This window comes from Saccopteryx leptura, chromosome 9 (assembly GCF_036850995.1).
Source record: "Saccopteryx leptura isolate mSacLep1 chromosome 9, mSacLep1_pri_phased_curated, whole genome shotgun sequence".
NCBI lineage: Eukaryota > Metazoa > Chordata > Mammalia > Chiroptera > Emballonuridae > Saccopteryx > Saccopteryx leptura.
Genome location: NC_089511.1, coordinates 88,822,605 through 88,849,208, shown reverse-complemented (window position 1 = coordinate 88,849,208; position 26,604 = coordinate 88,822,605). Strand labels below are relative to the sequence as shown.

Below are 26,604 nucleotides of genomic sequence, written 5' to 3'. Positions count from 1 at the left end.
GAGATAGCATCAACCTGGAATGCCGAGGCTGCTGGTTCAAAGCCCTGGGCTTGCCTGGTCAAGACACATACAAGAAACAACTATAGCAACTAAGAGTTGAGGCTTACTGCTCCTCTCCCCCTTTCTCTCAATAAATTTTTAAAATCTTTTTTAAAAATGAGTATTTTTCTTTTTTCCATGGAAAATACTTAATAATTGAGTTTACTATATGCCCTACATGGTTTTACCCCTAATCAGGCTGAGGAAATTTCATCCTGTCCTAAACTTAGTCTACCAGAAATGGTCAATGAACTTTTTTCTAGTGTCAATTGAGATGACCATGTTTTTTTTTTTTCTTTGATCTATTAACATAGTGTAACTGATATTTAAATAGATTTCCTAAGGTCAACTCGTCCTTGACTCCTTGGTCTAGCTTTGCCCTACAGTTTTAACACACTGCTGGATTTGGTTTACTGTTACTTTACTTTGGACTCTACGATGAGGTGATAAATGAAAACAACTATTTTCTGTGCAATCCTTTCTGCTAGCAGCATTATGCTCGCTTTGAAGAACATCTTTTCTCTTGTACTTTCTTTGTTTCCTCTGGGAATGTGTAACATGGGAATCATCAATTACTTTATTGTGTGTGCGTGTGTGTGGCAGAGACAGAGAGACAGACAGACGGACAGATAGAGACAGACAGGAAGGGAGAGAGATGAGAAACATCAATTCTTTGTTGCGGCTCCTTAGTTGTTCATTGATTGCTTTCTCATATATACCTTGATGGGGGGGGGGGGGGGGCTACAGCAGAGTGAGTGATGCACCTTGGGCTTCAAGCCAGCAACCTTTGGGCTCAAGCCAGCAACCATGGGGTCATGTCTATGATCCCAAGCTCAAGCCAGTGACCATGCTCATGCTGGTGAGGCCACACTCAAGCCGGATGATCCCGCACTCAAACCTGTGACCTCGGAGTTTTAAACCTGGGTCCTCTGCGTCCCAGTCCAATGCTCTATCCACTCAGCCTCATCAATTACTTTAAAGTCGTAACAACATCTGACCCTTTTAAAGGGTACATATATCTTTCACAATATTTCTATTTCTTCATTAGCTACTGTATTATCAAGTTTTTTTATTCCTTCTGACAATTTCAGTAATTTATATTTTCCTGGAAAATAATCCATTTCATCTAATCCCTACTATGTATGCTATAAAGTTATATATAACACTCTAAGGCTTTTCATCTTGGTATCTATAGAAATGTCCCTGGCTCCTTTTTTTTTTTTTTAAGATTTTATTTATTTACTTTAGAAAGGGAAGAGGGAAAGGGGGGGGGAGAGAGAGAGAGAGAGAGAGAGAGAGCACGAGCAGGGGGGAGGAGCAGGAAGCATCAACTCCTATATGTGCCTTGACCAGGCAAGCCCTGGGTTTTGAACTGGCAGACTCAGAATTCCAGGTTGACGCTTCATCCACTGCACCACCACAGGTGAGGCTCCCTAGCTCCTTTTTAATATTTACTTCTAGCTTGTTTTCTTTTTTTTTTTTTAATTTTTATTTATTTATTTATTTTTTACAGAGACAGAGAGTGAGTCAGAGAGAGGGACAGACAGGGACAGACAGGTACGGAGAGAGATGAGAAGCATCAGTTTTTCATTGCGTGTTGCAACACCTTAGTTGTTCATTGATTGCTCTCTCAAATGTGCCTTGACCGCAGGCCTTCAGCAGACTGAGTAACCCCTTGCTGGAGCCAGCGACCCTAGGTTCAAGCTGGTGGGCTTTTTCCTCAAACCAGATGAGCCCGCACTCAAGCTGGCGACCTCAGGGTCCCGAACCCGGGTCCTCTGCATCGCAGTCCAATGCTCTATCCACTGCGCCACCACCTGGTCAGGCTAGCTTGTTTTCTTCTTAATCAGACTTGCCCAGTCTGCCAACTTTTGAACTTCCTGAGTTATTATTCATTAATGTACGATCTTATATTTATTAATACTTTCATTCTACTTAATTTGGGTTTATTTTGTTGCTTTTAATAAGCCTGAATTGAATTCCATGTTCATTCGGTTTTAATCTTTCTTGTTTACTAACACGTAATTGCCATGAAATTTCCCAGTTTCACATTGTCTATGTTGATATGCAGTGCTCTCACGACAATTCTAAATTGTGTAACTTCAGTTATGATTGTCCCTCAAAGCTATTTAAAAGGTAGGTCTTTTGCCTTCCCCAAAAGAAAGTAGGTATTTTCGTTTTGGACTTATGTTTTTGTTTCTTTTGTATGTTTGCGTTGGAGTGGGGGGTGAGTCATTCTACTGCTCTTAAATTCTATTGTACTCTGGTCAGAAAATATAAATATCACCTAGCTCCTCTTTTTTTTTTTTTTTCCTTTCTATAAATCTAGTGCTTTTCTCTCTTTTTTTTTTTTACAGAGACAGAGAGAGTCAGAAAGAGGGATAGACAGGGGCAGACAGACAGGAATGGAGAGATGAGAAGCATCAATCACTAGATTTTTGTTGCACATTGTGACACCTTAGTTGCTTTCTCTTATGTGCCTTGACTGCGGGCCCTCAGCAGACCAAGTAACCCCTTGCTGGAGCCAGCGACCTTGGGCCCAAGCTAGTGAGCTTTTGCTCAAATCAGATGAGCCCGCGCTCAAGCTGGCAACCTCGGGGTCTCGAACCTGGGTCCTCGACATCCCAGTCCGACGCTCTATGCACTGTGCCACCACCTGGTCAGGCTGCTCTAGGGATTTTCTTTTTAGCACAAAACATGCTCACTTTTTTTTTTTTTTTTTGTATTTTTCTGAAGCTAGAAACGGGGAGAGACAGACAGACAGACTCTCGCATGCTCCCGACAGGGATCCACCCGGCACGCCCACCAGGGGGCGACGCTCTGCCCACCAGGGGGCGATGCTCTGCCCCTCCGGGGTGTCGCTCTGCCGCGACCAGAGCCACTCTAGCACCTGGGGCAGAGCCAAGGAGCCATCCCCAGCGCCCGGGCCATCTTTGCTCCAATGGAGCCTCAGCTGCGGGAGGGGAAGAGAGAGACAGAGAGGAAGGAGAGGGGGAGCGGTGGAGAAGCAGATGGGCGCTTCTCCTGTGTGCCCTGGCCGGGAATTGAACCCGGGACTTCCGCACGCCAGGCCGATGCTCTACCACTGAGCCAACCGGCCAGGGCTTCACTTTTTTTTTTTTAATGTATTTTTTTTTTAACAGAGATGGGGGGGAGGGATAGATAGGGACAGACAGGAACAGAGAGAGATGAGAAGCATCAATCATTAGTTTTTCGTTGAGACACCTTAGTTGTTTGATTGCTTTCTCACATGTGCCTTGACCGTGGGCCTTCAGCAGATTGAGTAACCCCTTGCTTGAGCCAGTGACCTTGGGTCCAAGCTGGTGAGCTTTGCTCAAACCAGATGAGCCAGTGCTCAAGCTGGCAACCTCAGGGTCTCGAACTGGGGTCCTCCATGTCCCAGTCCAACGCTCTATCCACTGCACCACCGCCTGGTCAGGCCATGCTCACTTTTTATAAATATTCCAGGAATTGGGAAAATATATATTGGTAAGAAATCTATGTATGTGCAGGAACTACAACCAGTCTTCATTAAGAACCTAATGAAAATGGAAAGCTACTGAACACTTCAATGGAGTTATTTTTTCTCCTCAAAGGTACACAAAACCTTATTTCTGTAATGCATCTGATTTCTTCTTCTTTCTATAGATCAACTTCTGATCACCCAGCGACTTGAATACCACCACCCCTGTCTGGGAGCAAAGCCTGTGTGACTAATGACCTGAGCACTCCAATACTAACTCCAATGAGTGACCCCAAAACACATTCCTAGGCAAAACAATACAATTGGATCAGGGGTCCAACCTTGCTCCACTCAACTATGGCCAGGAAAAGCAAACTCATTGTTATAAAGACTTTTTAAAGTTCACCCATGGCTAGATCTCTTCTACTTCCAAGAACATGGAAGAACGACACTACCCTATTCCCCTGCAGTTGAATAAGGGCAAATGACTAGTTCTTCCTGGTAAAGTTACACAATTGTTATATGACCCTCCAATATTCTCTTCCCTTCCATAGCAACCAAGAAAGCCATGTGTTCCACAGGTGTAGCTACAAGAGGGCAGACTCTCTGAGAGGCTTAATCTCAACTGCCTACTTGACCCAAACTGGACATGGAGTAAAAAACTTTTCACTCTGTCAAACCACTGAAGTTTGAGCATTTTGTTTATTAATGAGGCATGCTTTATTTATTTCTTTAATTTTAGAGGAGAGAGAAAGTGGAAAAGGAGCAGGAAGCATCAGCTCATACTAGTTGCCCCTTGTATGTGCCCTTTCCAGGCAAGCCCGGGGTTTCGAACCAGTGACCTCAGCATTCCAGGTCAACTCTCTATCCACTGCGTCACCACAGATCAAGTGCCTCTCTACTTTTCTAATATATATTTTTAAAGCTATAAAATTTCTTCCAGGTATAGAATGAACTGTATCCCAAATTTTAACATGATATATACAACTATTATTGAATCCAAACTAATTTCTAATTCCTTTTGTAACTTCTTACTTGACCCATGGGTTACTTAGAAGTGTAATGATTAATTTCAAAGACTTTTCTCATCTTTTGTTACTGACTTCTAACTTAATTTCATTGTGGTCAGATGACACTGTGAATGATTTCAATCATTCGATATTTACTGAGACTTGCTTTATGACCCAACAAATAGGTCATATTCCATCCTTAATGGGTATGTTTCTACACATATTAGGTTACATTTTTCATAGTGTTGTTTAATTTACTATATCCTTTTTATTTATTTATTTTTGTCTGCAGTGATTACAGTCCCTGATCAAAACTTTTAGGTACTTACACAATGCTTACAATGGGTCAGAGATGGTTCTAAGATATAATATATATATATAAAACTTACATCTGCTCCATGAGGTAGGGACCATTATTCCCATTTTACAGATGAGGAAACAGAGATATCAACTGGCCAAAATTGCTAGCTGCACAGCTAAAAAGAAAAAGAATTGAAATTTAAACCAAAGCAAAGTCCATGCTCTTAACCACTATGTATACATATATTTATATAAAATGATCCTAGGATAAAATGTTTTACCTCAAATAAAGAAAGATTTTACTGAAACAGTGAGAAAAAAATGGTTAAGAACAATATTTTTAAATCACGAATGCTTAAGATGTAAATTTTTAAAAGACATAAACATTATACCCTCAGAGCAAACTGTGCAAAAAATATAAATAGAAAAAGAAGACTAAAAAAAAATAATATTAAATATTAACAATGGTTAGAATAAGATGTTGGAGATATTTTTCCTTTGTTCTACTTTTCTATATTTTCAAAATATGAATATGTATTAGCTCTATACATAGAGCTAATATCATTTCTTGTAAGATTAGAAGATTAGAAAAATTAGAGTGTTCTAGAACCACTGACTGAATTGACAGTGCTCTGTCCTAATGTTCAACTTAAGAGAAAAAAATTGTTAGTAAGCCCTGGCCGGTTGGCTCAGCGGTAGAGCGTCGGCCTAGCGTGCGGAGGACCCGGGTTCGATTCCCGGCCAGGGCACACAGGAGAAGCGCCCATCTGCTTCTCCACCCCTCCGCCACGCCTTCCTCTCTGTCTCTCTCTTCCCCTCCTGCAGCCAAGGCTCCATTGGAGCAAAGATGGCCCGGGCGCTGGGGATGGCTCCTTCGCCTCTGCCCCAGGCGCTAGAGTGGCTCTGGTCGCAACATGGCGACGCCCAGGGTGGGCAGATTATCGCCCCCTGGTGGGCAGAGCGTCGCTCCTGGTGGGCGTGCCGGGTGGATCCCGGTCGGGCGCATGCGGGAGTCTGTCTGACTGTCTCTCCCTGTTTCCAGCTTCAGAAAAATGCAAAAAAAAAAAAAAAAAAAAAATTGTTAGTAAGACAATGAAAATCACAGAGATAATGGACATAAAAGTGCTCTGCAGCTATACAGGGTACAGCACAAACATCAGTCATTAACAAAGCATCCTAGGACTAGATAAAGTAAAAACTCTTTCAAGCTCTTTCCCTTTTTAAATTTCAATTACTTTTGGCCCTGGCCAGTTGGCTCAGTGGTAGAGCATCGGCCTGGGGTTCGATTCCCGGCCAGGGCACACAGGAGAAGCGCCCATCTGCTTCTCCACCCCTCCCCCTCTCCTTCCTCTCTGTCTCTCTCTTCCCCTCCCGCAGCCGAGGCTTCATTGGAGCAAAGATGGCCCGGGCACTGGGGATGGCTCCTTGGCCTCTGCCCCAGGCGCTAGAGTGGCTCTGGTCGCAACAGTGCGACGCCCTGGAGGGGCAGAGCATCGCCCCCTGGTGGGCAGAGCGTCACCCCCTGGTGGGCGTTCCGGGTGGATCCCAGTTGGGCGCATGCGGGAGTCTGTCTGTCTCTCCCCGTTTCCAGCTTCAGAAAAATACAAAAATTTCAATTACTTTATAATACCTCATGATTTTAAAATGTATTATCTTTGTTTAAACAAATTTGGAAGACTTGGTTTTTGAAGGGCAAAGATTAAAGTGTCCTATACCCCTGAATACTGAACAAAAGGAAGGCAGTAACAAATTGTAACATCACACCCTTTTAGTATCACTGAAAGTTCCCTGATCTGTAATTTAATAAAATATTGATTCATTGCTAAAGATAAAAATAGGAAACCTAAATTTAACCCAGAAGTGATTTTTAGAAAAGAATTTTTATAACTCCTAAAAAGAGGAATAACTCATTTAAAAATAAATTACACACATATGGTATAGCTAAAAATGTACTTCTCACAGTTAGTGATAAGAATATATGCTCAGTCTATTTAGGATATGTTTTTCCTTCAGTTACTTTTGCTATTTCTGCAACAGAACCTATGAATAAAGAATGTACAGCTGCCTAGCAGATGTGCACTCTGTGTTTAGATTCCATTCTTTTTAGCTTCATTTTGCTAGAGGTTTTTAATTTTTTTCCATATGGTTTTCGACCTCCCTCAGTTTCTCCTCACATCTTATTCTATTTTTGTCCGTTATTACATAAAAACACATCAAATTTGAAACATCCTAATTTTTTTTTTAAGTTTAAAAAACATGAGCCCTGCCCAGTGACTCAGTGGATAAAGTATCCTCCTGGTGCAACAAGGTCATGGGTTTGATTCCCAATCAGGTGTCAGAGCAATCAATGAGTTCACAACTGGAACAACTAATTGGAACAAGTTGATGCCCCCTGCTCCCCCTCAATTACTTTCTCTCAAATCAATCAAAACACTTCAAAAAAACGTTTTAAAGATGCAAGGATGAAAAAGGGAGGAAGAATATATAGGAAAAAGATGACCACATAACTAGAACAAGACAGCCAAACTTCAAAAACTTTTTATTTCTTTTTTTATTTTTCCACTTGTAGCAAGGGTTAGTAACTCCACTTATTGGGCTGAAACTTGGGGTGTCAGCAAAAAACTTCTCCCACACTACCTACACTTGTGAGTTCACTATTTCTATTTCTACTTAAGTAACACTCTCCTTGTCCCCTTAATTCCAAGTTTCTTGTGTTTCAGGTTCAGCTACTCAGGTGTAATGCATGAACAGAATGTCAGCTTTGCTCACCTAATTTCTTCAAATTCTTAAGTTATATAGAAGCATTAAATAGTAAGATTTTTTTTTAATTTTTTTTAATAAATAAATTTTTATTAATTTTAATGGGGTGACATCAGTAAATCAGGCTACATATATTCAAAGAAAACATGTCCAGGTTATCTTGTCATTCAATTGTGTTACATACCCATTACCCAAAGTCAGATTGTCCTCCATCACCTTCTATCTAGTTTTCTTTGTGCCCCTCCCCCTCCCCCTCCCCCTCCCCTTCTCCCTCCTCCCCCCCCCCCCCTTACCACCATTCTCTTGTGATGTCTCTTGGTCTCGTTTTTATGCCCCACCAATGCATGGATTGATGCAGTTCTTGTTTTTTTCTGATTTACTTATTTCACTCCGTATAATGTTATCAAGATCCCACCATTTTGTTGTAAATGATCCAATGTCATCATTTCTTATGACTGAGTAGTATTCCATAGTGTGTATGTGCCACATCTTCTTTACTCAGTCTTCTAATTTTTGTTTTACAGTGATTAAGGCCTTTAAGCAAACTCTTGGCCAATACAGCAAGAATCCATAAAAGAGTAGTGTCCTTAACATGTTCACCAAGTCCAAGTTGGCACCAACACCATTCCAAATCCCTGCAAATGCAACCCAACCCCAGTTCAGTCGATTAGGAGCTGTCACAAGGAGCAGGAGTCCAGGAAAAGTCCACATCCAGGAAAAGTCCACATGGCACTGGAATTGTCACAATTCTATACTTTGCAGCTCACGTCCAAGTCCCAATGACCGCTGCTTCTAGCTGGTAATGATTCAGGTAGACTGGAAAAGCCATCTGCAGCATGTGTGGAGATGGAGCTTCTGTTCTCCTCTGCCTGGAGAGATGAGACCAGGTTACTTTTCCCTGGAGCTCTGCGACTGTGGCGTGGTAAAGAGAACCTTGGGATACACTAGCAGTCTTGGTGTGGGTTCTTCAGTGTTCCTTGGTTGAAGCGTCCTCTTAGTTTAGTCCAAAGTTGGTTTTTCCAGATGATAGTTCTTAAAATTAGTTTATAATCTACTTTGATTCTAGGATGTGGATCCGCCTACTCCAGCGCCATCTTGTCTTCGGTCAATAGTAAGATTTTTTTAAAAAAACTTAGACTGTGTATACCAAAATGTTTGGATACTATCTTTCAGTAGTATATAAATGTAAGGGATTTTTACTTTTCTCAGGGCTTTTCTGTGTTTTAAGTTTTTTAGTGAGTATTAGTTTTATAATCAGGAGGCAAAAAAGACTTGTTTTGAAGAGAAATTTTCAAGAAAAGAAATTTTAATGTCTATATGACATAATGAATTAATTATATTTAAATGACTTTTATGGAACAATATAAGCAATTTAATACTCCAGAGACAGTCTCAGCATCATTGATGGGTAAAAACGGGTTTCATTTTCCAACCTGTTTGGCTTCAAAAACTGCCCCGTTAGCTGAGCTTATTCACTTTCACTTTCAATTGAGACTGCAATGTTTTTAACTTTTTTCTTCTTCAACTCTCACGGGGTAGATTTTAAATGTGTTCTAAGAAACAATGCAAATAACATAATTATGCTATACATATTTCTATGCAATTTCAACAACTTTAAAAGTAACAGCCATGGACCTCACCTGTGATGGAGCAGTGGATCAAGCATCAAACCTGGAATGCTGAGGTCACCAACTCAAAGCCCTGGCTTGCCTGGTCCAGGCACATACCACAATCAGTGAGCTACTAAAGTGAAGCAGCTATGAGCTGATACTTCTCACTCCCCGGCCCCTCTCTCTCCTCTCTCTGTAAAATCAATTAAATTCTTTTTTAAAAAATAAAAGAGTAATAGCCATGGTAAAGTTATAAAATAAGACTTGTCTGTGTTATCAACAATTAAACGTGTGTGTATCAGAAATGAGATACATAATACAACACTAATTTTTAAAATACTTATTTATAGAAAGGTTTCTGAATAAATGTTTAAAAAACAACTGTATTCCACTGACCTTGTAATATTCTTTTCTCTACAATGCAAAGGAAACATTAGGCAAGTCATAGAGTATCAATCAAAAAGTTACCTATGAAAAGTTTCTAACAAATTTTAAATATTAAAAATAGAAGTTAATTATTAAAAGTCAATCAAATTTAACCCATCAAATAAGTATCTTTAGACCTTTTATGGAGGTAATGGTTTATTCCTTTTTTTTTTTTTTTTTTTTTTTTTTTAGAGAGGCAGGGCGATAGAGAGATAGAGAAAGAAGAGAGAGAGAGAGAGAGAAGTGGGGGAGGAGCAGGAAGCATTGACTCCTCTATGTGCCTTGACCAGGCAAGCCCGGGGTTTCAAACCAGGGACCTCAACATTCCAGGTTGATGCTTTACCCACTGCACCACCACAGGTCAGACTGGAAGTAATGTTTTATACCAGGTACCTTAGGTAATACTACAGGAAACGGGGCAAATTTATCTACTCTATGTGGAGAATATGAAATAAAAGCAGACAAAAAGTAAAAATAAAGTGTGTGTGTACTATACAACCTCATCTTAATCATATTTCATTTGAGAATGAATATAATTCTGTGGTTAAAAACATGGACTCTGAAGTCAGGCTACATGGGTTCAAATCCCAGCTCTGCCACTTATAGTTGTACAACCCTTGACAAGTTATTTAACCTTTGCAGCCTCATTTTCCTCGTGTGTAAAAGGAATTGATAATACCTAGTGAACACCTCACAGAATATTTGTAAGGATTAAATGGATCAATATGTGTAAAATGCTTAAAATAGAGCCAGGCACATACTAAGGTGAATGTACTAGCCATAATCCAAGCAATCCCCTCAATCTTGTATTTCATTGCTCAGATTACTTAAAATAAAACCAACTTACCTTTTTTATGTGAATAATGGCTAAAAATTAAAACTTTATAAACTCAAAATCTCCTATACTAATAAAATATATTAAACTAGTGCCTTTTATTGAGTACTTTTTATGTAATGTTTTCAAGGTTTAATAAACCCTAACCATAAAAACTAAGAAATAATATACTTTCCTTAATGTCCAATTAAAAGGTTATCATATAGTATATAAATTTGAAAGTCAGAATTAAATAAAATAAGCTTAATACTAAAATTATATTGAACAAAACTGTAAATACATGTGTAAACAGTTACTAAGATCAGATAGTCATGTACAGCAGCAGGTACACAAATAATGTTGTTTCGTTTAAGGTCCTGTCATTGTAACGTTGATAAGATGCTATAAAACAGGGGTCCCCAAACTTTTTACACAGGAGGCCAGTTCACTGTCCCTCAGACCGTTGGAGGGCCAGACTATAAAAAAAAAAACTATGAATAAATCCCTATGCACACTGCACATATCTTATTTTAAAGTAAAAAACAAAAACAAAACGGGAACAAATACAATATTTAAAATAAAGACCAAGTAAATTTAAATCAACAAACTGACCAGTATTTCAATAGGAACTAGGCTCCTCTCACTGACCACCAATGAAAGAGGTGCCCTTTCTGAAGTGCGGCAGGGGCCGGATAGATGGCCTCAGGGGGCCGCATGTGGCCTGCTGGCCGTAGTTTGGGGACCCCTGCTATAAAACGTAAGTCCTATGTATAGCCTTTACTCTAGGGTAAAACTGTTCTATGTCATTTTGCTTAAAGTTGGAGAACTATCAGCAGAAGCAGATTAAGGTTGTTGAGGCCCTGGGCACCGAAGAAAATATTGGACCCCTTAAAAAAAAGAGAGAGAGAAAGACAGGGAAAATAAAAATACATGTTATATTAAAAAATAATACATCATAATCAAGTGGGATTCATCCCAGAATCTCAAGGATGGTTCAACATACATAAAACGGTTAACGTAATACACCACATCAACAAAACAAAGAACAAAACCACATGATCTTATCAATAGATGTGGAAAAGGCATTCGATAAAATACAACACAACTTTATGTTTAAGACACTCAACAAAATGGGTATAGAAGGAAAATATCTCAACATGATAAAGGCCATATATGGTAAACCATCAGCCAACATCATATTAAATGGCATAAAACTGAGGACTTTCCACCTTAAATCAGGAACAAGACAGGGTTCTCCACTCTCTCCACTCTTATTTAACATGGTACTAGAAGTTCTGGCCAGAGCAATCAGACAAGAGAAAGAAATAAAAGGCATCCATATCAGAAAAGAAGAAGTAAAGGTATCAATTTTTTGCAGATGATATGATCCTATACATCGAAAACCCCAAAGACTCCACAAAAAGATTACTAGAAACAATAAACCAATACAGTAAGGTCGCAGGATACAAAATTAACATACAAAAGTCCATAGCCTTTCTCTATGCCAACAATGAAATATTAGAAAACGAACTCAAAAAAATAATCCCCTTCACGATTGCAACAAAAAAAAATAAAATACCGCCCTGGCCGGTTGGCTCAGCGGTAGAGCGTCGGCCTGGCGTGCGGGGGACCCGGGTTCAATTCCTGGCCAGGGCACATAGGAGAAGCGCCCATTTGCTTCTCCACACCCCCCCTCCTTCCTCTCTGTCTCTCTCTTCCCCTCCCGCAGCCAAGGCTCCATTGGAGCAAAGATGGCCCGGGCACTGGGATGGCTCCTTGGCCTCTGCCCCAGGCGCTAAAGTGGCTCTGGTCGCAGCAGAGCGATGCCCCGGAGGGGCAGAGCATCGCCCCCTGGTGGGCAGAGCATCGCCCTTGGTGGGCGTGCTGGGTGGATCCCAGTCGGGCGCATGCGGGAGTCTGACTGTCTCTCCCCATTTCCAGCTTCTGAAAAATACAAAAAATAAATAAAAAAATAAAATAAAATAAAATACCTAGGAATAAACATAACAAAGAATGTAAAGGACCTATATAACGAAAACTACAAAGCATTGTTAAGGGAAATCGAAAAAGATACAATGAGATGGAAAAATATTCCTTGTTCGTGGGTAGGAAGAATAAATACAATCAAAATGGCCATATTACCCAAAGCAATATATAAATTTAATGCAATTCCCATCAAAATCCCTATGACATTCTTTAAAGAAATGGAACAAAAAATCATCAGATTTATATGGAACTATAAAAAACCCCGATTAGCCAAACCAATACTAAGGAAAAAGAATGAAGCTGGGGACATTACAATACCTGACTTCAAACTATATTATAGGGCCACGATAATCAAAACAGCATGGTATTGGCAGAAAAATAGACACTCAGACCAATGGAACAGAATAGAAAGTCCAGAAATAAAACCACATATATATGGTCAAATAATTTTGGATAAAGGGGCCAACAACACACAATGGAGAAAAGAAAGCCTCTTCAACAAATGGTGCTGGGAAAAGTGGAAAACCACATGCAAAAGAATGAAACTCGACTACAGCTTGTCCCCTTGTACGAAAATTAATTCAAAATGGATCAAAGATCTAAACATAAGACCTGAAACAATTAAGTACATAGAAGAAGACATAGGTACTAAACTCATGGACCTGAGTTTTAAATAGCATTTTATGAATTTGACTCCAAAGGCAAGAGAAGTGAAGGCAAAGATAAATGAATGGGACTACATCAGACTAAAAAGTTTTTGCTCAGCAAGAGAAACTGACAACAAAATAAACAGACGGCCAACTAAATGGGAAATGATATTTTCAAACAACAGCTCAGATAAGGGCCTAATATCCAAAATTTACAAAGAACTCATAAAACTCAACAACAAACAATCCAATAAAAAAAATGGGAAGAGGACATGAACAGACACTTCTCCCAGGAAGAAATACAAATGGCCAACAGATATATGAAGAGATGCTCATCTTCATTAGTTATTAGAGAAATGCAAATCAAAACTACAATGCAATACCACCTCACCCCTGTTAGATTAGCTATTATCAACAAGACAGGTAATAGCAAATGTTGGAGAGGCTGTGGAGAAAAAAGGAACCCTCATCCACTGTTGGTGGGACTGTAAAGTAGTGCAACCATTACGGAAGAAAGTATGGTGGTTCCTCAAAAAACTGAAAATAGAACTGCCTTATGACCCAACAATCCCTCTACTGGGTATATACCCCCAAAACTCAGAAACATTGATACGTAAAGACACATGCAGCCCCATGTTCATTGCAGCATTGTTCACAGTGGCCAAGACATAGAAACAACCAAAAAGCCCTTCAATAGAAGGCTGGATAAAGAAGATGTGGCACATATACACTATGGAATACTACTCAGCCATAAGAAATGATGACATCGGATCATTTACAACAAAATGGTGGGATCTTGATAACATTATACGGAGTGAAATTAGTAAATCAGAAAAAAACAAGAACTACATGATTCCATACATTGGTGGGACATAAAAACGAGACTAAGAGACATGGACAAGAGTGTGGTGGTTACCGGGGGTGGGGGGGAGGGGGGGCGCGGGAGGGAAAGAGGAGGGGGAGGGGGAGAGGCACAAAGAAAACTAGATAAAAGGTGTCAGAGGACAATCTGACTTTGAGTGATGGGTTTGCAACATAAGTGAATGACAAGATAATCTGGACATGTTTTCTTTGAATATATGTACCCTGATTTATTGATGTCACCCCATTAACATTAATAAAAATTTATAAAAAAAATATGTTAACCACATTTTTAAATAAACAATATTATGTAGTATTAATGTTAAAATTGCACGTATAAAACCAAACTTGGTGTCATTAGAAAAAAGTGTAAAGTTGCAGTTTTGTGGGGCCCTTCAGACGTTCGGGCCCAGAGCACTCTCCCCGTGTGCCTGCCAGTAAATCAACATCTGCCTATCAGCAACATTACGTAGACTTAATATTCTGGCCTGACCAGGTAGTGACACAGTGGATAGAGCATCGGACTGGGATGCAGAGGACCCAGGTTCGAAACTCTGAGGTCTCTGGCTTGAGCACAGGGTAGCTGGCTTGAGCGTGGAATCATAGACATGACCCCATGGTCACTGTCTTGAGCCCAAAGGTGGCTGGCTCGAAGCCCAAGGTCGCTGGCTTGAGCAAGGGATCTCTCGCTCTGCTGTAGCACCTCCTCCCCAGTCATCTCTCCCTCTTCTGGTCTGTCAGTCCCTATCTGTCCCTCTGTCTCTGTCTCACACAAATCTGTATAGTAAGGACTGTATTAATATTCTAATAGCTTTTAGAGAGAAAAGAATGAGGTCTAGTGTCAGAGCTGATATTCATGTAACTAACAAAGGGTCTAAAATTGGCACAAACATGAGAAAAGTTATTTTTCTCCAGTTTCTACTCCCAACTACTCTTGGTCCAATTTCCCTTTCCTACCCCTGAATGACATCTAGAACAATTCCTAGAGCTTTCTAGTAGCTTTGTTATTAGAAAGTCCAGTCTGATTTACTACTGCATAAAGTTTAATCTTTAATCTTACAATCCATTCCCTTCCTCTCTAAACTAAAGCTTGGCCCATGGTCCAAGAAAGGGGTGCGGTCTGGTCTACTGGGGAAGGGAAGGAGCCATGAGGGAGAATAAACTGTCTCAATATCTGAGTGCTTTTGTTTGTAGCACTCTGTGGTTGTTACCACTTCTCTGACTAATACTGAATGTACTATCTGTATTGCAGGGAGCCAAATAATGGCTTTTTTTCTGGGGACAAGCTAGAGCTCTTTGGTGACTGAAGGGTGAAGGACTCCAACCTACTGCACATTTATTTCCCTTCTTAAAGATCTGCATCAGCTCAACCACTTCTAACTACTTTTGCTCCCTTCTTACCTTCTACATTACCCATCTGAAGTAACAAATTCAAACAAATACAGGCTGTTGCACTGCCACCCACTGTCCATATTGAGACTTGTCTCCAATTTTCTTTATCCCTTGCTCAGTAAGCACAGATAAACCAGTCAGCTGCATAATGACTATCATCTAGGTAATGAAATGTTCCACTTCATTTTTTTTTTTTTTTTTTTGGCTAGTATTCCTAACCTTTAGGACTGGTTCTCTTAGACCAGTGGTCGGCAAACTCATTAGTGGAAGAGTTACTCAAGGGGCCAAAGAGCAGCATGTGGCTAGTGAGCTGCAGTTTGCCAACCAGGGTCTTACACCTACCCACCCTTATGTTTCTAAGGAAAGGCCACACCAAGGGAGGAAGAAGGAAGCAAAAACTAGTGTTCCTGAAGGCCAACTAGCCGCTGCAGGAACACTGTGCAGTTTCCCTCCCCTCCATCTTCAGATGGGTTTCTGTTACATCTTAATAAGCCCTGGAGAGGCTTCAGGCCATTAAAATGGAGTCTTGACTTCATTTTATAGTTAACTCTGGGGATCTAGTGCCCATTCTCATATAACTAGGAAAACTCTGATTCTACTTAATTTTTGCTCTTACTTATTTGACCCTCAGATTCTTGCGGTATAAAAGAGGAAAAGCAACAAAACCTCCTGGTCAATTTTCCAGAACCACTGGACTACAGAAGTATTATGCAAGTTCAAAAGTTACTATGAACAAAAATAACACATACTGCCCTGACCAGTAACTCAGTTGATTAGAGCATCATCCTGATACATAAAGGTTACCAGTTCAATCCCCAGTCAGGGCACCTGCAGAAACAGATCGATGTTTCTGTCTCTCTCCCTTCCTCTCTCTAAAATCAATAAATAAATTGGAAAAAAAAATGACACATACTTTCAGAAGGTATAGAGATTAGATTTAATTTTCAAGGACACTATACATGCAGATATTCAAAAAAGACAACTGGGCTGGAGCAGGCCAGTCTGAGATCATTTGAATTTTATATTAGAAGCAAGTTAGAAACAAGAGAAAAACATTTTAACAAGTACGGATGATGATTAAAGCACTATTTCAGGAAAATAAAACTGACCTCAACTTCTCATACACAAATATTCCCCTTTATTAACATTTATTAAGCATTACTATCTGTCAGGAACACTGTTCAGTGCTTAACCGCCCTCACTCATTCAGTCTTCACAGTAAGCCTGTGAGAGAGTACTGTTTCCCTCATTTAACATATGAGGAGAGAAGGCTTAGAAAGATTAATTACTTTGGTGAAAGGTCACAAACCTAGTAAACATAAACTAGTAAAGTACACCATACAATAAATATATAAATAGATAACTAAAAATATAAATAATTCAAGAACCTTTTAAGTTATTTGGAATCCAGATAAGAGAAAACCACTGTAATCACATCAAGATTCCTTTACTCTTTTAAGAAATTAACACCTTCCTGTATAAAAATTTTGCTTAACCTTAACTGACTTTTTTGTTGTTGTTTCTTCTCAGTGACCAGTGGAACCTGTCACAAACCATCTTCTACTCAAATTGATAAGATGGTTAGAAAAAACAGGTTAACAATGAATAACTTTAAGAAGAATAAAGACTTTTTTAGTCAATACAATTAGGAGTAATTATGCCACTCAACAAATAGCATTATAATTGTAGGAATATATTCGGGGGGGGGGGTGCCTCTCTAATAGTATATTTCATCTAACTTTTTTTTTTTCTTTGTGACAGAGAGAGAGGAACAGCCAGGGATAGACAGTTCAGAAGGGAGCGAGATGAGAAGCATCAATTCTTCCTCACTGCACCTTAGTTGTTAAATGCTTGCTTTCTCATATGTGCTTGGGGGACGGGGAGTTACAGCAGAGCGAGTGACCCCTTACCTAAGCCAGTGACCTTGGTCTCAGGCCAGCAACCTTAGGCTTCAAGCCAGCGAACTCTGGGCTCAGGCCAGCGACCATGGGGTCATGTCTATGATCCCACACTCAAGCCAGCGACCCCGCGCTCAAGTTGGTGAGCCCGCATTCAAACTGGCAACCTAGAGGTTTCGAACCTGGGTCCTCTGCATCCCAGTCTGATGCTCTATCCACTGCGCCACCACCTGGTCAGGCACAAATATTTAATTTTAAGGAATATAATTTGAAAAACGTAGCTTAAATAAATCTGACATATGCTCTTTATATTTAAAATACTTAACTTTGCTTTTTAGACAGAGAAACTTTTCTGCTTGTTACCCCTTGCCCTAACAGCCCAGAAACAACTTCTCCTCTACCCTCTTAGGTTTCAAACCTAGGGGCCTAAAATTTAAACTGACAAAAGACAGACTGGCAAGAAAAAATACAGATTTTTTTTACTTACCAGAGTTTACATTTACTTACCGGAGTTTACATAAAAAGTGAGTCAAGAAGGCAGTTAGAATTTAGGACTTATATACCATTTTAATAGGGGAAAGGGAGGAGAAAACGGGCACTTACAGGAAAACAGTTAACGTTTAGGAAAGATAAATGGACCCCTAGGTGAACAGATGGAAAATATCCCTTTGTGACAATGTCAGTTTAGGTGTGGTACCCACTCTCCCTTTATTCTATTCTCTAATGATGAGAGTTAATCTTCCCTGGTCTCAAAACTCTAGAGAGGAAATTTATGACAGCGATTTCTTCTGAGACCCTCTGATTTAGGCAGATAAGGAAGTTCAGGGAGGAACAAAGCCTATTCTCAAATGCCTTCAGTTGAAAAGAATTCTTATGCCACAGTGGCATATTCTATATCCTTTCACCATCAACACATACAGAAAACTGAACACTTACTCTTTACAAAGCACTGAATTAGTCAACAAAACAAATTATTTTGGGGCAAAATTCAGCCACCAAAGAGCTTAGAACCTAAGTTAAAAGTATAAGATAACTTAAACTTTTCATTTTTTGTTTTTTAATATTCTTACAACAACAAGGAAATTTTTATATTCCATGAACAAAAATAAAAAACAAATGACAAATTACAAAAATATAACGTGCCATCTAGCTTGTGGTGATACAGTGGATAAAGCATCGACCTGGAATGCTGAGGTCACCAGTTCAAAACCCTAGACCTGGAATGCTGAGGTCCCCAGATCAAAACCCTAGGCCTGCCCGATCAAGGCACATACGACAAAGCAATCAATGAACAACTAAAGTGAAACAAGTATCAGTTGATACTTCTCGCTCCCCCCACCCTCTTTCCTCTCTGTAAAATCAATAAATAAAATCTTTTTTAAAAAAAGCAACACACGAAAGAAAGAGTTAATATCCATACCTCAAAAAAGAGTTCCTACAAATGAGTAAGAAAAAAATGAACATATTAGAAAAATAAAGTTTAGAGAAATGCAAAGAGCCAACAAATATATAAAACCCTGCTCAACCTCACTCATAATCAAAGAAACACAGATTAGAACTGTAACAATGTTTTTTAAGATGGCAGACTGGCCAAGATTAAAACAGTGTTGTTACTGTGTTGGGGAATTGGGGAGAACACAGTAAAACATTGTTGCTTGGAATGTGAATAGTTGCAAAGATTTTTCAGAGCAGTTTGGCACTACATCAAATCTGCATGGCTTCTCTTACAGTAAATGCATCTCTAAAAATTTCTCCTACAAAATTAGTCTCACAGGATATGTACATGCACCATAGTATTGTTTCTAATGCAAAAACAATAGAAACAATCTAAATATTCATCACTAGGGATTGATAAATGAAAGTATATTCATAAAATGAAATACTTGGCTACTGCAAAGAATAACGAAAGCAACATTTACTGACATAAAAAAATCCTCCTATAGGCCCTGGCCGGATAGCTCAGGTGGTTCTGATTGTCATTCCGATGTGTAGAGGTTGTTGGTTCGATCCCTGGTTGGGATACACAAAGAAAGAAATCCATGTTCCTTCCTCTCCCTCTCTCCCCTCCACCCTAATAAATAAATTAAAAAAAAAAAAAAAAAAAAAAGAACCCTCCTATACATTCAGTGAAAACAAAGTTAAAGAAAAGGATGCATAATATGGCCCCATTTATGGAAAGGGGAAGAGGTTATGAGAAAGAAATAAATGAAGATAAAAGAAAGAGAGGATTGGTAGGGTTACAGAAGACTTTTACTTTCTACTCCGTTCCTGTATTGTTTGAAGTTTCAACCACTAATATGTGTAAGTTCTGTAAACAGAAGAAACAGAGTAGGGTTCTATGGTAACATACTGTATACCAGGGGTCCCCAAACTACGGCCCGCGGGCCGCATGCGGCCCCCTGAGGCCATTCATCCGGCCCCCGCTGCACTTCCGGAAGGGGCACCTCTTTCATTGGTGGTCAGTGAGAGGAGTAAAGTACGGTGTCGCTCACGTACAGTACTACTTCCGGTGACGTGGGACGTATGCTCCGGAAGCGCGTCCTATCACTTGTTAGGGCTAGCAGTGACAAATATGGATCTGGACATTGACCATCTCATTAGCCAAAAGCAGGACCATAGTTCCCATTGAAATACTGGTCAGTTTGTTGATTTAAATTTACTTGTTATTTATTTTAAATATTGTATTTGTTCCCATTTTGTTTTTTTACTTTAAATTAAGATATGTGCAGTATGCATGGGGATTTGTTCATAGTTGTTTTTTTTTATAGTCCGGCCCTCCAACGGTCTGAGGGACAGTAAACTGGCCCCCTGTGTAAAAAGTTTGGGGACCCCTGCTATAGGTAGTGACCCTCTGTGTGGGCTGTGACCAGAGTTTCTGAATAATCCTGCCTTCCCAGACAACAGCGCGCGGGAAGTACACAAAAGTCAGCTTCCCTACACCCGGACCTGTATGGGCGCAGCGCCTCCACCAGCCATACAGGCTAACAAAGCACACTCCTGGGGAAGAGAACTGCGGAAGTGGTGGGGGGAAGAGCGCACAGGCAGCTTGCAGACAAGCCTCTGGAGAGCAGCCTGCAGAGTGCTGAGGTATACTAGACATGCCTGAGGCTCATACAAAGACACCTGAAAGGCAATTGGCTCCCAGTCCTGCCTGATTATGCTGGCAGCTCTGGCTGGCAAAGCCTTACCCAGAACCCAGTGTTGAATGGGGATAGAAGGGGGATTTGGCAGCTCTTAGAGCCTCTTGGTCTCCAGGAAGTGGCTGGGGCAACTTCACAGCTGGGTCCCAGGCTGCTGGTTCAGGAAGGAGAGATTTGGGGAGAGGCTCCGGGAAAACTGACTCACAGATTGTCGGAGCCTGCAAACACTAACAAGCCCCACCTACCAATGGGACTGAGGCTTAGTTTATGTCATCACCACAGCAACACAACAGCAAATCTCTGCCTAAGAGTGCCACAGGGGCAGAACCTGGGCTACAGCACCACCGGCCAAAAAGAGAGAGAAGAAAGAAAAATGAACAAGATAACTTCTCAAAATCAGAAAAAATCCAGTCTTTTAAACTTTTTCCATTTTTTTCCTTGTATTTTTTTTCTTTTTTTGTTTTTTTTGTTTTTTTTTTTTCATTTTTCTGAAGCTGGAAACAGGAAGAGACAGTCAGACAGACTCCCGCATGCGCCCGACCGGGATCCACCCGGCACGCCCACCATGGGGCGATGCTCTGCCCACCAGGGGGCCATGCTCTGCCCATCCTGGGCGTCGCCATATTGCGACCAGAGCCACTCTAGCGCCTGAGGCAGAGGCCACAGAGCCATCCCCAGCGCCCGGGCCATCTTTGCTCCAATAGAGCCTTGGCTGCGGGAGGGGAAGAGAGACAGAGAGGAAAGCGCGGCGGAAGGGTAGAGAAGCAAATGGGCGCTTCTCCTATGTGCCCTGGCCGGGAATCGAACCCAGGTCCTCCGCACGCTAGGCCGACGCTCTACCACTAAGCCAACCGGCCAGGGCCTTTCCTTGTATTTTTTATCTTTTTTTTCCCCCCTTCAACCTTGGTCATTTTATCCACTTTCCGTTTTACTCTTTTCATTTTACCAATAGGTGTTACATTTTCCACTTTTTTCTTCTATGAGTGTTACATTCCAAAAAATTTAACTCAACTTTTTTTTTCTCTCTCCCTTTTTGTTTCTTCTTTTCTCTTTCACTTTTTCTCTCATTCAAATCTCACCCACAAACAAATTACTTTATTCTGGATTCAAATTATTTATTTGTGGCATTTTGTGTGCTTTTTACTTCACTTTTTATCTCTTTAGCATTTCCCCCAACTCCAGCACTCCATTCTACAGTTTTTGTGCATTTAACACAAAAGAATTTTCATTTTTCACTGTATTTTTTTTCTTACTCCTCTTTTTCTTTTTCATTTCCTCTTATACTATTTCTCTCATTCAACCAGCATTTACGAACAAATTATTTTATTCTTGATCCGAATTTTTTCCTTGTGACATTTTGTGGGTTCCTGCCTCGGTTTTTCTTTTCTTCTTTTTTTTCTTACCTCGTTTTTTGCCTCTGCACCTCTCCGCCAACCCAGGCCCTTCATTCCATGTATTTTTGTTTCACTTAGCACAATAGAATTTTCAGGTTTTCACTGCATTTTCTCAAAAAAAAAAATTTTATCAACTCTTATTAGTGTTATTAACAGTACTACTCTCAAATTCCATTAAAGAAAAAAAAAATCGAGTATCATGGATACAAAATACAGTGATGTAGCTCAGATAGATGAGAAAAGAATTTCAATACCTTAGAAACCTTGGAGTTAAATAAAAGAGAATTTAAAATTTAAGTCTTAAAAATACTCAGGGATATAGAAGAAAGCACAGAAAGGCAATTTAGGGAGCTCAAAATACAATTCAATGAACAAAAAGAATACCTCACCAAGGAAATTGAAACTATAAAAACAAATCAAACAAAGATGAAAAACTTAATTCATGAACGGAAAAACAAGGTAACAAGTTTAGCTAATAGAACAGGCCAGATAAAAGAGAGAATTAGTTACATAGAAGACAGGCAACTAGAGGTACTACAGAGAGGACAGGAGAGAGGCTCAAAATTTTAAAACATGAGATAGCCCTACAGGAATTGTCTGACTCCATCAGAAAGAGCAACATAAGAATAATGGGTATATCAGAAGGAGAAGAGAGAGAAAATGGAATGGAGAACATATTCAAACAAATAATAGACGAGAACTTACCAAACCTGTGGAAAGAACTAAAGCCTCGAATTCAAGAAGCAAACAGAACACCGAGTTTTCTTAACCACAACAAACCTGCTCCAAGGCACATCATAATAAATTGGCACAAACCAATGACAAAGAAAAAGTTCTCAAGGCAGCCAGGGAAAAGAAGAATACAACATATAAAGGAAGACCTATTGGATTATCAACAGATTTATCAGCAGAAACTCTACAAACTAGAAGAGAGTGAACCCCAATATTTAAGGTTCTGAAAGAGGGGAACTTCCAGCCAAGAATACTATACCCATCAAAGCTATCCTTCAAATACAAAAGAGAAATAAAAACATTCACAGATACAGAAAAAATGAGATTTATCACCAGAAAACCCCCACTTCAGAAAATACTAAAAGGGGTTTTCCGACCAAACACAAAGAACAAAACAAAACAAAACTACAAGTAAAAGCTCCATCAAGATCGCAATAAAAACAAGATTAATCTGTGACAAAGAATCAAAAAAAGGGAGAGGACAAAGATTAACAGTAGTAAAGGAGGATGGAATGCAGAAGCACTCATGAGATAATGTACTACAATGAACATGATATGTATCCTTTCATTACTTAATGGTTACCATCCCTGAAAAAACCAGCACATAAGTACATGGCTTGAAAAAAGAAGTAACAGAGAAAAGAAATATGGATTACAACCAAAGACAAATGATAGAAAAATAAAAAAGAAGAACCAAACAAGATACAAAACTATCAGAAAGCAATATATAAAATGGCAATAGGAAACCCTCAAATGTCAATAATTACACTAAACGTAAATGGATTGAACTCAACAATAAAAAGACAGAGTAGCAGCAGAATGGATTAAAAAGAAAATCCAACTGTATGCTGCCTACAAGAAACACATCTAAGCTACAAAGATAAAAACAAATTTAAAGTGAAAGGTTGGAAAACAATAGTCCAAGCAAATAACATTCAAAAAAAAAGCAGGTGTAGCAATACTCACATCTAACAATGCTGACTTCAAGACAGCAAAGGTAATCAGAGACAAAAACGGTAATTTCATAATGATAAAGGAGACATTAAATCAAGAAGACATAACACTTCTTAATATATATGACCCAAACCAAGGAGCAACAAAATATATAAGACAGCTACTGACTGACCTAAAAACAAAACCAACAAAAATACAATCATACTTGAAGACCTCAATACACCGTTGATGGTTCTAAATCATTCATCCAAACAGAAAATCAATAAAGAAATATTGGCCTTAAATGAATCACTAGAACAATTGAATATGACAGACATCTCAGGACATTTCATCCCAAAGTGCCAGAGTATACATTTTTCTCTAGTGTACATGGAACATTCTCAAGAATTGATCATATGTTGGGCCACAAAAATAACATCAACAAATTCAGAAAGATTGAAATTATACCAAGCATATTTTCTGATCATAAAGTCTTGAACTAAAATTAAACTGCAAAAAGGAGGTAAAGAAACCCACAAAAACATGGAAACTAAACAACATACTTCTAAAAAATGAGTGGGTCAAAGAAGAAATAAAAGCAGAGATCAAAAGCTATATACAGACAAATGAAAATGACAATACAACATATCAGAATCTCTGGGATGCAGCAAAAGCAGTAATAAGAGGGAAGTTCATATCACTACAGGCCTATATGAACAAACAAGAGAGAGCCCAAGTTTACCACTTAACTGCACATCTTAAGGAACTAGAAAAAGAAGAACAAAAACAACCCAAAACCAGCAGAAGAAAGGAAATATTAAAAATTAGAGCAGAAATAAACGAAATAGAGAACAGAAAAACTATAGAAAAAATTAATAAAATATGGAGCTGGTTCTTTGAAAAGATCAACAAAATTGACAAACCCTTGGCAAGACTCACCAAGGAAAAAAGAGAAAGGACTCATATACACAAAATCCAAAATGAAAGAGGAGAAATTACCACAGATATCATAGATATACAAAGAATTATTATAGTATATTATGAAAAACTATATGCCACCAAATTTAACAATATGCAAGAAATGGATAAATTCCTAGAACAATACAATCTTCCTAGACTGAGTCATAAAGAAGCAGAAAGCCTAAACAGACCCATAAGCATGGAGGAAATAGAAACAACTATTAAAAACCTCCCCAAAAATAAAAGTCCAGGCCCAGACAGCTATACTAGTGAATTCTATCAAACATTCAAAGAAGATTTGGTTCCTATTCTACTCAAACTCTTCCAAAAAATTGAAGAAGCAATACTGCCAAACACATTTTATGAGGCCAACATAACCCTCATACCGAAACCTGGCAAGGACAACACAAAAAAAGAAAACTACAGACCAGTATCTCTAATGAATACAGATGCTAAAATACTAAACAAAATACTAGCAAATCGACTACAACAACACATTAAAAAAATAATTCATCATGATCAAGTGGGATTCATCCCAGAATCTCAAGGATGGTTCAACATACGTAAAACGGTTAACGTAATACACCATATCAACAAAACAAAGAAAAACCATATGATCTTATCATTTGATAAAATACATCATTTTATGTTTAAAACACTTAACAAAATGGGTAGAGAAGGAAAATATCTCAACATTATAAAGGCCATCTATGATAAACCATCAGCTAACATCATATTAAATGGCATAAAACTGAGGACTTTTCCCCTAAAATCAAGAACAAGACAAGGTTGTCCACTCTCTCCACTCCTATTCAATATAGTGCTGGAAGTTCTAGCCTGAGCAATCAGACAAGGGAAAGAAATAAAAGGTATTCATATTGGGAAAGAAGTAAAGGTTTCACTTTTTGCATATGATATGATCCTATACATCGAAAACCCCAAAGACTCCACAAAAAGACTACTAGAAACAATAAACCAATACAGTAAGGTTGCAGGATATTTGTATGCAAAAGTCCATTGCCTTCCTATATGCCAACAATGAAACATCAGAAAATGAGCTCAAAAAAAACAATCCCCTTCATGGTTGCCAATATATATATACATATATATATATATATATATATATATGTATGTGTATATATATATATATATCTAGGAATAAATGTAACAAAGAATATAAAGGACCTATATAATGAAAACTACAAAGCATTGTTAAGGGAAATCGAAAAAGATGAAATGAAATGGAAAAATATTCCTTGTTCTTGGGTAAGAAGAATAAATATAGTCAAAATGACTATATTACCCAAAGCGATATACAAATTTAATGGAATTCCCATCAAAATTCCAATGTCATTTTTTAAAGAAATGGAACAAAAAATCATCAGGTTTATATGGAACTATAAAAAACCCCGAATAGCCAGAGCAATCCTAAGAAAAAAGAACGAAGCTGGTGGCATTACAATACCTGACTTCAAATTATATTATAGAGCCACGATAATCAAAACAGCATGGTATTGGCAGAAAAATACACACTCAGACCAATTGAACAGAGCAGAAAGCCCAGAAATAAAACCACATGTATATGGTCAAATAATTTTTGATAAAAGGGTCCAACAATACACAATGGAGAAAAGAAAGCCTCTTCAACAAATGGTTGCTGGATAAACTGGAAAGCCACATTCAAAAGAATGAAACCTGACTACAGTTTATCCCAGGGGTCCCCAAAATTTTTACACAGAGGGCCAGTTCACTGTCCCTCTGATCATTGGAGGGCCGGACTATAAAAATAACTATGAACAAATCCCTATGCACACTGCACATATCTTATTTTAAAGTAAAAAAATAAAACGGGAACAAATACAATATTTAAAATAAAGAAGAAGTAAATTTAAATCAACAAACTGACCAGTATTTCAATGGGAACTATGGGCCTGCTTTTGACTAATGAGATGGTCAATGTCTAGTTCCATATTTGTCACTGCTAGCCGTAACAAGTGATATGATGCGTTTCCAGAGCACTGACGCGTGCATCCCACGTCACCAGTAATAGTATTGTACGTGAGCGACGCCACCCTTTGTGGCGCCACCACATACTGTACTCCAGGAACACAGGATGTGAATGCACGCTGTGCTCCTCTCACTGACCATCAGTGAAAGAGCCCTTCCGGAATGGGGCCAGATAAATGGCCTCAGGCGGCCGCATGCGGCCCCGCAGGCCGTAGTTTAGGGACCCCTGGTT

The 26,604-nt window shown here is 39.2% G+C and overlaps 1 protein-coding gene across 2 annotated transcripts in view; it reads right to left on the bottom strand.

The window, feature by feature from the left end:
- BMPR1A (bone morphogenetic protein receptor type 1A) overlaps window positions 1-26,604 on the bottom strand; it is a 201,243-nt gene that overhangs the window by 159,358 nt on the left and 15,281 nt on the right. Inside the window, exon 2 of one of the 2 annotated variants that reach the window (XM_066350274.1) lies at window positions 4,902-4,988. The exons of the other annotated variant lie outside the window; for it this stretch is intronic. The gene's annotated coding sequence lies outside the window, so the exon portion shown is untranslated. The remainder of the gene's footprint in view (window positions 1-4,901; window positions 4,989-26,604) is intronic. 2 annotated transcript variants of the gene reach the window in all.